At 40.9% G+C, this 12,873-nt stretch overlaps 1 pseudogene; it reads left to right on the forward strand.

Moving 5' to 3' along the window:
* The first annotated feature begins 2,337 nt into the window (after positions 1-2,337).
* Positions 2,338-7,352, forward strand: LOC117930475 (annotated as a pseudogene).
* Positions 7,353-12,873: the final 5,521 nt, after the last annotated feature.

The raw sequence follows: 12,873 nt of genomic DNA on the forward strand, positions 1-12,873 counted from the left end.
CAACACTTGGTAAGCTTTTGGACTCTAAGGAGACATCCATTAGTTATCTCTTGCGAGCTTGAGAAAGGAAGTCCAAGGTTAAAGATCACCTTGAATGGTAAAGGCTAAGTGAGAGGCTCGAACCATTGCAAGTTGCATCAGTGAGAGAGAATTAGAGCTGAAATCCAATTAAGGGATGCATTTGTGCAGCACCAGTTAGAGAATTGACTTTATGTTAATTCTCTAATGCGAGGAAATGAACCAACTGACCAGAGCTATGTTTTTGCATAAGGAACCTCCCCTGTGAACCTAAATTTCCAAGGAATGTTTTTCTTCATAAGTAATTTCCATTACTTGTTGTGCCGTTAGTCTAAATCTAAACCTTTTTCAACCAAAGTTTGTGTTTTATTTCTTAAGCTAACCTTGAAATGAAACAGCATCAATTCACTTTGAATTGGTATCATTTTCAGTTTGAAAACTCTTCCCAGTGAACGATCTTAGAGCCACTATGCTATAGTAGCTTTTTCTTTGCTACCCTAGTTCATGGCGTAATAGGTTATAAATTTTGTTGATTACTCCCTCCATCAAGGAGCACCAGCTGGACATGAATCAGCTGATACACCAATTGGGCATGAATCAAATGGTGCCGTTGTCGGGGAAGGTGTCAAGTTTATAGTGATACTATTTCAGAGTACTTGTGATTTTCATCACAAGTTTGGTAACGTTTCTTTCGCTTTATTAATTTTTTTTTTCCTTTCTACTTATTCATAATCTAAATTTAGCTTTTAAATTCAGCTTAGTTTTATTTTGTTTTTGTAGCCCTGTTTTCTTTTGTTGTCCTTTATTTTCATTTTAGTTACAGATAGATACTAGTTGTGTATGCCCAAGTGGATACGAGATAGTGGAGGAAGGCTTGTTAAACGTGATACACCTCATAATAAGGAATTGGAATTGAGCTTGAATATCATGGAAGCTACACCTGAAGATCAGCATAGTCACCAAGGTCGTCAAGACAATCTCAATGAATTTAGATCAATGAGGGACCGCATGCATCCACCTCGTATGAGTGCACCATCATGTATAGTGCCCCCTACAGAGCAGCTAGTGATCAGACCGTATATTGTTCCACTTCTACCAACTTTCCATGGGATGGAAAGTGAGAATCCCTACGCACATATCAAGGAATTTGAAGATGTTTGTAATACATTCCAAGAGGGAGGAGCTTCAATTGATTTGATGAGGCTTAAGTTATTTCCTTTTACTTTAAAGGATAAAGCCAAAATTTGGCTTAATTCTTTAAGGCCGAGGAGTATCCGTACTTGGACTGACTTACAAGCTGAATTCCTTAAGAAATTTTTCCCACTCATAGAACAAATGGCTTGAAAAGGCAAATTTCAAACTTCTCAGCTAAAGAGAATGAGAAATTCTATGAGTGTTGGGAAAGATATATGGAAGCTATAAATGCTTGTCCTCACCATGGTTTTGATACTTGGCTATTGGTGAGCTATTTTTATGATGGGATGTCGTCCTCAATGAAGCAACTCCTGGAGACAATGTGTGGAGGAGATTTCATGAGCAAAAATCCTGAGGAAGCTATGGATTTCTTGAATTATGTAGCTGAAGTTTCAAGGGGATGGGATGAACCAATCAAAGGAGAAGTGGGAAAGATGAAGTCTCAACTGAGTGCTTTCAATGCTAAGGCTGGGATGTATACCTTGAAAGAAGATGATGATATGAAAGCAAAGTTTGCAGCTGTGACAAGAAGATTGGAGGAGCTGGAACTGAAAAAGATGCATGAAGTGCAAGCTGTTGCTGAAGCACCAGTGCAAGTGAAGCTTTGTCCTAATTGTCAATCATATGAACACTTGGTGGAGGAATGCCCTACAATTTCAGCTGAAAGGGAAATGTTTGGAGATCAAGCAAATGTTGTTGGACAATTCAAGCCCAATAACAATGCACCCTATGGAAATACTTACAACTCAAGTTGGAGGAATCATCCAAATTTTTCATGGAAGCCTAGAGCACCTCAGTACCAACAGCCAGATCAACCATCTCAACAATCTTCAAGTCTTGAACAAGCAATATTGAATCTCAGCAAGGTAGTGGGAGATTTTGTTGGAGACCAAAAAGCCATCAATGCTCAACTTAATCAAAGAATTGACAGAGTAGAGAGTACTCTGAACAAAAGGATGGATGGAATGCAAAATGATATAACCCAAAAGATAGATAATCTCCAATACTCAATATCAAGGCTCACAAATTTGAACACAGTGCAAGAAAAGGGAAGATTTCCTTCTCAACCCCACCAAAACCCAAGGTGTCCATGAAGTGGAAAGCCATGAGGGAGAATCATCACAGATGAAAGATGTCAAAGCCTTGATCACTCTAAGGAGTGGTAAAAAAATTGAGAAGCCACACCTAAGCCACATGTTGAGGAAGAAGAAGAGACAATGAAAGGGAGGAAATGGAAGACAAAAGGGAGAGATCAGTGAAAAGAAAGAGGACTATGATTCAACAATGAATGCAAATCCAGAGAAGGAACTTCTGAAGGAAGAAATGCTGAAGAAATCAACTTCTCCACCTTTTCCTCAAGCATTGCATGGGAAAAAGGGGATTAGAAATGCATCTGAAATTCTTGAAGTATTGAGACAAGTTAAAGTCAATATCCCACTGTTGGATATGATTAAACAAGTTCCAACATATGCAAAATTCCTAAAGGACTTATGTACTATCAAAAGAGGGTTGACTGTAAATAAGAAAGCCTTCTTGACTGAGCAAGTAAGTGCAATCTTACAATGTAAGTCTCCTTTGAAGTACAAAGATCCGGGAAGTCCTACCATTTCAGTCATGATTGGAGGAAAGGTAGTGGAGAAAGCTTTATTAGACTTGGGAGCAAGTGTGAATTTGCTTCCATATACTGTCTACAAGCAATTGGGACTTGGTGAGTTGAAGCCAACAACAATCACTCTATCTCTGGCAGATAGATCAGTAAAAATTCCCAGAGGAGTAATTGAGGATGTCTTGGTTCAAGTTGATAATTTCTACTATCCGGTGGATTTTATTGTTCTTGATACGGATCCTACTGTAAAGGAAGCTAATTTAGTTCCTATCATCCTGGAAGGCCATTCCTTGCTACCTCAAATGCAATCATCAACTGTAGGAATGGGCTCATGCAACTCACTTTTGGCAACATGACACTTGATCTCAACATTTTTTATATGTCTAAAAAGCAAATCACTCCGGAAGAAGAAGAGGGTCCAGAAGAGGTGTGCATTATTGACACTCTAGTAGAGGAGCACTGTAATCAGAATATGCAAGACAAGCTGAATGAAAGTCTTGCGGATTGTGAGGAAGGTTTGTCTGAACCCCCTAATGTGCTTGCTACTTACAAAGTTGGAGGAGGATAGAAGAGATTCTACCTTTGTTCAATAAAGAAGAAGGAGCAGATGCTGAAAAAGAGACCCAAAACTCAATTTGAAGCCTCTACCCGTGGAGCTGAAATATACATACCTTGAAGAAAATAATCAATGTCCTGTCGTAATATCTTCATCTCTGACCAGTCATCAAGAGAAGTGTTTACTGGAAGTTCTCAAGAGGTGTAAGAAAGCAATAGGATGGCAAATATCTGATTTGAAAGGCATTAGTCCTTTAGTTTGCACGCATCATATATATATGGAGGAGGAAGCTAAGCCAATTCGTCAACTTCAAAGAAGATTGAATCCTCATTTACAAGAGGTTGTGCGAGCTGAGGTGCTGAAGCTACTTCAAGCAGGTATTATTTACCCTATATCTGATAGTTCTTGGGTGAGTCCTACTCAAGTGGTACCAAAGAAGTCAGGGATTACTGTGGTTCAGAATGAAGAAGGAGAAGAAATTACTACACGCCTCACTTCAGGGTGGAGGGTGTGTATTGATTATAGAAAGTTGAATGCAGTAACCAGGAAAGATCATTTTCCATTGCCATTTATCGATCAAGTGTTGGAGAGAGTCTCTGGCCATCCGTTCTACTGTTTTTTGGACGGGTATTCAGGGTATTTTCAAATTGAAATTGTGTGGAAGATCAGGAAAAGACCACTTTTACATGTCCATTTGGAACATATGCTTACAGAAGAATGCTTTTGGTTTATGCAATGCACCTGCAACATTCCAAAGATGTATGTTGAGTATCTTCAGTGATATGGTGGAGCGAATTATGGAGGTTTTCATGGATGACATCACCGTATATGGAGGTACATTTGAGGAATGCTTAGTCAATTTGGAAGCGGTTCTTCACAGATGCATTGAAAAAGACTTGGTGCTCAATTGGGAGAAATGCCATTTTATGGTACGTCAAGGAATTGTCCTTGGCCATATCATCTCCGAAAAGGGCATTGAAGTTGATAAAGCAAAGGTGGAGCTTATTGTCAAATTGCCATCCCCAACAACTGTAAAAGGAGTAAGGCAGTTCCTTGGCCATGCAGGCTTCTATAGGAGGTTCATCAAAGATTTTTCAAAGCTTTCAAAACCTCTTTGTGAGCTGTTAGCTAAGGATGCTAAGTTTATATGGGATGAAAGATGTCAAAATAGCTTTGACCAACTGAAGAAATTTTTAACAACAACTCCAATAGTGAGGGCCCCTAACTGGCAACTACCTTTGAACTAATGTGTGATGCCAGTGACTTTGCTATAGGAGCTGTGCTTGGTCAAAGAGAAGATGGGAAGCCCTATGTGATCTACTATGCAAGCAAAACATTGAACGAAGCTCAAAGGAACTACACAACTACAGAGAAAGAATTGTTAGCTGTGGTATTTGCCTTGGACAAATTTCGTGCTTATTTGGTAGGGTCTTTCATCATTGTTTTCACTGACCATTCAGCCTTGAAGTATTTATTGACAAAGCAAGATGCAAAAGCAAGGTTGATAGATGGATTCTTTTGTTACAAGAATTCGATCTCCAAATCAGAGATAAGAAAGGAGTGGAGAATGTGGTAGCTGACCACCTTCAAGGTTAGCTATAGCACATAATTCTCATGCTTGCCTATTAATGATGATTTCCTGAGGAATCACTTATGTTCTAGTAAAACTCCTTGGTATGCTCATATTGCTAATTATCTAGTTACTGGTGAAATTCCAAGTGAGTGGAATGCACAGGACAGGAAGCACTTCTTTGCAAAAATCCATGCTTATTATTGGGAAGAGCCTTTCCTTTTTAAATATTGTGCAGATCAGATCATAAGGAAGTGTGTGCCTGAAGAAGAGCAACAAGGGATTCTAAACCATTGTCATGAGAATGCATGTGGAGGCCACTTTGCCTCTCAGAAAACAGCTATGAAGGTGTTGCAATCAGGGTTTACTTGGCCATCTCTTTTCAAAGATGCCCACATCATGTGTAGAAGTTGTGATAGATGCCAAAGGCTTGGAAGCTAACAAAAAGAAATCAAATGCCAATGAACCCATACTAATAGTTGAGCTATTTGATGTATGGGGCATTGACTTCATGGGACCTTTTCCAATGTCTTTTGGTAATTCTTATATCTTGGTGGGGGTGGATTATGTTTCTAAATGGGTTGAGGCAGTCCCCTGTAAACAAAATGATCATAGAGTGGTTCTCAAGTTTCTTAAAGAGAACATTTTTTCAAGATTCGGGGTGCCCAAAGCTATAATCAGTGATGGAGGTACTCATTTTTGCAACAAGCCTTTTGAAAGTTTATTAGCCAAGTATGGAGTGAAGCATAAGGTAGCTACACCTTATCATCCACAGACTTCCGGGCAAGTTGAGCTAGCAAACAGGGAAATAAAGAACATATTGATGAAAGTGGTGAGTTCAAGCAGAAAAGATTGGTCTATTAAGCTTCATGATTCATTATGGGCATATAGAACAGCTTATAAGACTATTCTTGGCATGTCCCCCTATCGTCTTGTCTATGGCAAAGCGTGTCATCTCCCTGTGGAAGTCGAATACAAAGCTTGGTGGGCAATCAAAAAGTTGAATATGGACTTGATCAGAGCCGGGGCAAAGAGGTGCTTAGACCTTAATGAGATGGAGGAATTAAGAAATGATGCTTACATCAATTCCAAAGTTGCAAAACAGAGGATGAAGAAGTGGCATGATCAACTAATTTCTAACAAGGAATTCCAGAAAGGACAAAGAGTTCTACTCTATGACACAAGACTCCATATCTTTCCTGGAAAGCTCAAGTCAAGGTGGATAGGTCCTTTCATTATTCATCAAGTACATATCAATGGGGTGGTGGAATTATTGAATTCCAATGGCAAGGACACCTTTAGAGTCAATGGATATCGTCTCAAGCCATTCATGGAGCCGTTCAAACCAGAAAAGGAGGAAATCAACCTCCTTGAGCCACAAAAAGCCTAAGCAAAGAAGGGTTTGATGGACTTGGTTTCACCAAAGTCCAAAATTTTTGTAAATTTTGTAAATTTTAAAGTTTTATCCATACTTTTGATCTAATTTTTGATCTTAAATTGTGTATTTTATGTAATTTATCTTTTTGAATGATCTCAGGTGGAGAAAATGCAAAGAAATTGAAAGGAAGAAATCGGAGTGAAAACAGGCAAAAACAGAGCAGAAACAGGGTCTGCGAGATCTCGCAGCCTAAGAGAATTCTCTGCGAAAACGGCCATCTGTTGCGAAATCATTTCGCAACACATTGACTCCTCTGCGAAAATTTTCGCAGCTGCGAATCCAAGATTGGCACACGAGTGCCACTTCGCAGCACAGGAGCCCCATTTCGCAGCTGCGAAGCGGCTGCGAAGCTCCAAGGCATGAAAAATCCCAATTCGCAGCCATAACTCCATTCCGAGGGTGTTTCGCAGCTGCGAAACCGATTTTTGGCACACGAGTGCCATCCGCGACAGTGACTCCATTTCGCAGCTGCGAAGTGGCTGCGAAAGTAGTTTTTCTTGCGAAACCCCATTTTTGCTGCGAAATCGGCCTTCTTCTGCGAAACTCAAGATGACCTTTAATATTCCGTTATTTTTTATAAATACCGGTCATTTGAGCTGCGAAAGGGTTTCAGAAAGGGGAAGAGCCATAGCAACCGTCTGTTCATCTCCTTGCCGAGCCCGACGCGCGAACCTCCGGTCATCCCTTCCGATCATCACTTCCGCCAAATTTCGTCAATCCGAAATGGCACGAACCAGAGGAGCCAATCTTCCTCTCCTTCAGCCGCAAACGAACGCCGCGCGAGACGCCTGTTCAAGGCTCTACCTCTGAGCCTCCACGGCCAGAAGCTGCTTCACCTCCGGCGAAGCCCGCACCAAAGAAACGCCAGGCCAAGCCCGCATTACAGAAACCTCCGGCGAGGCGTTATCTCACCAGGTCAGGGGATCGTCCCTGCAAAAAAGAGCCAGGGTCGAAAGCTCAGAGCCCATAGACTTAACAGAGCAGTCCCCGGTTCCCTCTCCAGAGCCCTCTCCGGCGCCATCTTCGGCACCGCCGGCGAAACCTCAAGAGCACCAGCCGCCACTTTCTGAACCCCAAAATCCATCTGGGATAGCTCCTGAAGTGCTAATCAGGCGTCCGATGCTGACTCAACCACCAATTGAAGGCAATTTGGACTGCCGAGCTCGACCATTTCACTCTGAGCTGTGCTTTGACACAGCCACCTTCCAATTGCGGCCGGAGCTTGCAGGTTCATTCCACATACTGCGCAGATATCGCATGGAGCATCTGCTGACCCACGAGATTTCTTCTATCCAGAGTAGCCATGGATTTTTATCAGTCCATGACTACTAAGCAGGTCAGAGATCCTACTCTAATCCATTTTACTATTGACGGTCGCATGGCATTCTAGGAGCTCGCCATATAGCAGAGGCCCTGCATATACCATACGAGCCAAGCCATTTTGAGGATTACGAGCATGGGCTAGTCCCTCTCAGCTGGAAATGGTGCATATCTTGTCCAGAGGAGCTTCCACAAATCCACATCTATTGAGGGGGAACTTCCTCCAAGGATGTTTCTCATTGATGCACTCTTGCGTCACAATATTTATCCACTACAGCACTGGACTCAGAGGAGAGGAGTTCTTTTAGAGGCCTGTTCAGGATTTCAGAGGGATACTTTTTTGGCCCTCACCACCTGATTATGGCTGCCCTTCTCTACTTTGAAGAGAAGGTGCATAAGAAGAAGTTGTCGCGAGCTGATGCCATTCCACTTCTTTTTCCACGGCTGCTGTGTCAGATTCTCGAGCATCTGGGGTATCCATCAGATCCTCAGCTGGAGCGCAAGCGTATATGCCGAGAGGTATTTACTTTCGACAAGTGGACCAATATGACAGCATATAGAATTGAGCAGCCAGAGCTTCCACAGCCAGCTGAGATACCAGCTGCCAGGAGAGCATCTCCAGATCATATACCTGAGGGTATACCCATTGCTTCTCCTACCATATCCAGAGCCCCTCCAGTTACTCCAGCCTCATCACAGCCCTCTACTTCAGCTGAGCCAAGGATGGCCATTCCCATTTCAGAGTATAGAGATTTATGCCATGCACTGCAGACCTTGATCGCGTCTCAGAGCAGCCTTGCTCAGGAGATGGCAGCTATGCGAGCTCGCCAGGAGCAGATGTTGACCACCCAGGCTCAGCACACTGCCATCTTGAGGCAGCTCCAGCATCATCTCGGTCTCCCATCAGCTGCTGAGCATCTCACCCCACCACTGCAGTGCCACACTCACAGGCCACAGAGCCTCAGGCCCCTCCTGAATCAGCTACTGAAGAGGCAGAGCCATCTGCCTAAGCCATCAGCTCCAGCATCATCCACCTATCTGATCATATATATATATTATATATATATATTTCTTTTATGTATTTCGTTTTCGTTAGTCTGTTATGAAATCCCATCATTTTGATATCATATATGGGGATTACTTGTATTACTTTCTTTTTTATTGTACTCACATGATTAAAGTAATACAAATCTAGCATTTTTTGTTAACTCTTAGCATTAATCTATTCTTATTTCCTTTGCTCACACCTTTTATTCTTTTTGAAACATGTGGTTTCTCCAATCAGTATTCGAAATTGATATCACTCAGGAGGTACCACTTCCTCCCTATAATTTCAATCACCCATATCACATTGAGGACAATGCTCAGCTCGGTTGGGGGGGGGGGGGGGGGGGGGGAAATGAGGAAGGAAGTATGCTAAGTTAAAGGAAGTATGCTAAGTTATTTTGGTAATTCAGCCTTGTCTAGTAATTAGTTGTAGTTTTTTTTGCTTTTTACTCTAATCTCCATGGATTATGAGGAAAAATTTTCAAATTAAAATAGGAGAAACTGAACTTTTGCTTTTCATTTAACTTAGAGTTTGGATTATGCTTGCTAAAGTGGTTCAATTGTTGAAGCTTCTATTGAAATCAAGTTTAGTCCTTCCACTTTAAGCTATCACACACTGTGCACAATAGATTCCGATTATAAGATGAAAAACTATTTCCCTCTCGACTTAGGAAAATTTTGGGACTTGGTACCTTTGACCTCATTTAATAATGTTGAGACACCTTATGAAAGGCCAATGAGCCTTTGAAAAAAGAAAAAAGCAAAATGTTTGCTTGCCTTGAAACCCGAGCAAGGTCTGAAGGGTATATGGTGAAAATCTTTAAAACCTGGTGCCCTAAGCCTTAATTGGTTGGGAGTCACCGACCTCAATGCTCGTTACAAGGGTGGATAGGTGGAGTTAGCATATGGTAGGCGCTTGGGTATAAAAAAATTCATTCTCAAAAGTCCGGGGTAAAATCCTAGGAGTTAGTGGTTGAAAAATCCTTAAAGCTTGATGCCCTAAACCTTAATTGGTTGGGAGTCATCGATGGACCCCTGTTACATGACAAACAGAAAAGAATGCCCCTTAAGCCTTGTACCTTCTAAAAAAAAAAAGTGTGTTCTCTGCCTATTGAATTTGGTCAGTTTGCTAAGTGTTGAAAAGAGATAGGTTGGGGGGAGAGATTAGTTTAGCATGCTATATTCGAAAACTATCATCTTACACTTAGATTTTTGTGGAAGAATAAAGTTTGGTTCTTTGGAAGTGAAAATGATTTTAAAACTTCAATTTGCATAATGCATTCCCTTGATCAATAGTATTTAGCAAAGTTTTTGATAGCTTCTATTGAAGTTTGAGTTTTATTTCTTTAATGTTCCATGTGAGAGTTTGTCAGTCATGCCACTTAAACATTTTTTGAAGTGATCAGCATAATGTTGTAAATTATAGTATTGTTTATTTTTATTTTTCTCTCCTTCATTGCTAAGGGACTAGCAATATGTCAGTTGGGGGGAGTGATTACTACTCAAAAAGTGCTATTTGATAGCTTGTAATTAATCCTTTTAAACACTTTTGAGTAGTAGTTATTGCCTTTTAACCCAATTAACATGTTAAGGACCCTTGCAATCAATTCTAATCAAATTGTGTTAAGTTTTGGTGTTTTGATAGCTTTTTGATCACCAAAGCAAAATGAGATTGAGGAGAGTTATTTGGAATCCATGGAAAAGCAATGGAAAGCTCAGAAGCATGAAGAACCAAAGCTTTGAAGTCCTTTTCCATAAGCAAATCCGGAATGCAAGGAGGGGAAGCAAAGAGAAATCTGCCATGAAGCATTCTTGATGACAGTCATGTCAGCCACTTTTGGAGCACTTCCTGAAGTCCAATTTATGCATGCTATATGTCATTTTTAATCTTAGGAAGTCAGCAATCCAATACTTCAAACGGTGCACAATTCAGAGCTGAAATGAAGGAGTTACAGCCGTTGGAAGCCGAACACCGCAAGCTAAAAGCCAACTTCGCAGCGCTACGGAATTAGCCTTTTGCTGCGAAGTCTCGCAGACCACGTTTTCACCTGTGAAATGGTCCTTAATGCTTCCCGATATTTGTAACCGACACTGTGAGATATTTTTCATTAGATTTTTGTTGTTTAAATCCCCAAACTCTCCTTGTAAGCCACCAATTATAGGATTCCTTAGTTTTTAAGTTAGGAAAAAGACTAAATATCCATGTAATAACTATTAATGTAATATTCATATAAATAGAGCCCGGAGAGCCTGTTGTCAGGGTGATGAACCTTTTGTAAAAGTTTGAAAGAAAGTAAAATACAGAGCTTGAGCTCTGCCTTACCTTCTCACTTTGATTGTATTTTTCATTTGCTAAGTTATGCACTCTCTGAGGAGGTTTCCCCAGAGAATGAGTAACTAAACCTTTAGTTCCTTGGAGCTAAGGTTGCCGGGAAAGGTTCCAAGTGCAAGAATTAGTAGCTTTGTGGTTTCAGCTATGAATGAAGAGAAAGTGTGTCCCGTGAATGGTTTCTATATTTTTAGTTAACTTAAAACGCCTTGGAGTCACCTGGGCCAACACTTGGTAAGGCAAGTGATCTCTATCCATGGAGATGCACTAGTTTACCCCTTGCGAGCCTTTGGGATGTGACTTAAAGGTAGGATTTTCTAGAATTGCCAACACTTGGTAAGATTTTGGACTCTAAGGAGACATCCATTAGTTATCTCTTGCGAGCTTGAGAAAGGAAGTCCAAGGTTAAAGATCACCTTGAATGGTAAAGGCTAAGTGAGAGGCTCGAACCATTGCAAGTTGCATCAGTGAGAGAGAATTAGAGCTGAAATCCAATCAAGGGATGCATTTGTGCAGCACCGATTAGAGAATTGACTTTATGTTAATTCTCTAATGCGAGGAAATGAACCAACTGACCGAAGCTATGTTTTTGCATGAGGAACCTCCCCTGTGAACCTAAATCTTCAAGGAATGTTTTTCTTCATAAGTAATTTCCATTACTTGCTGTGCCGTTAGTCTAAATCTAAACCTTTTTCAACCAAAGTTTGTGTTTTATTTCTTAAGCTAACCTTGAAATGAAACAGCATCAATTCACTTTGAATTAGTATCATTTTCAGTTTGAAAACCCTTCCCAGTGAACGATCCTAGAGCCACTATGCTATAGTAGCTTTTTCTTTGCTACCCTAGTTCATGGTGTAATAGGTAATAAATTTTGTTGATTACTCCCTCCATCAAGGAGCACCAGCTGATATACCAATTGGGCATGAATCATCAGGAGAAGACCACTTTCACAATTCCCAAATCAGAGACAAGAAAGGAGTGGAGAATGTGGTAGCTGACCACCTTTCAAGGTTGGCTATAGCACACAATTCCCATGTCTTACCTATTAATGATGACTTTCCTGAGGAATCACTCATGTTGCTAGAGAAAACTCCTTGGTATGCTCATATTGCTAATTATTTGGTTACTGGTCAAGTTCCAAGTGAGAGGAAAGCACAAGATAAGAAGCACTTCTTTGCAAAGATTCATGCTTATTATTGGGAAGAGCCTTTTCTTTTCAAGTATTATGCAGATCAGATAATAAGAAAGTGTGTCCCTGAACAAGAGCAACGAGGAATCCTCAGCCATTGCCATGAGAATGCATGTGGAGGCCACTTTGCCTATCAGAAAACATCCATGAAGGTGTTGCAATTAGGGTTTACTTGGCCATCACTTTTCAAAGATGCCCACACCATGTGTAGGAGTTGTGATAGATGCCAAAGGCTTGGGAAGCTAACAAGAAGAAATTAAATGCCCATGAACCCCATCCTAATAGTTGATCTCTTTGATGTTTGGGGTATTGACTTCATGAGACCTTTCCCAACGTCTTTTGGTAACTCTTATATTTTGGTGGGGGTGGACTATGTTTTTAAATGGGTTGAGGGAATCCCCTGTAAACACAATGATTACAAGGTGGTTCTCAAGTTTCTTAAGGAGAACATCTTCTCAAGATTGGGGGTGCCCAAGGCCATAATCAGTGATGGAGGTACTCATTCTTGCAACAGACCTTTTGAAACCCTATTAGCCAAGTATGGAGTGAAGCATAAGGTAGCTACACCTAATCACCCTTAGACTTTCGGGTAAGTGGAGCTAGCAA

Source organism: Vitis riparia, chromosome 14, assembly GCF_004353265.1.
Source record: "Vitis riparia cultivar Riparia Gloire de Montpellier isolate 1030 chromosome 14, EGFV_Vit.rip_1.0, whole genome shotgun sequence".
Lineage (NCBI taxonomy): Eukaryota > Viridiplantae > Streptophyta > Magnoliopsida > Vitales > Vitaceae > Vitis > Vitis riparia.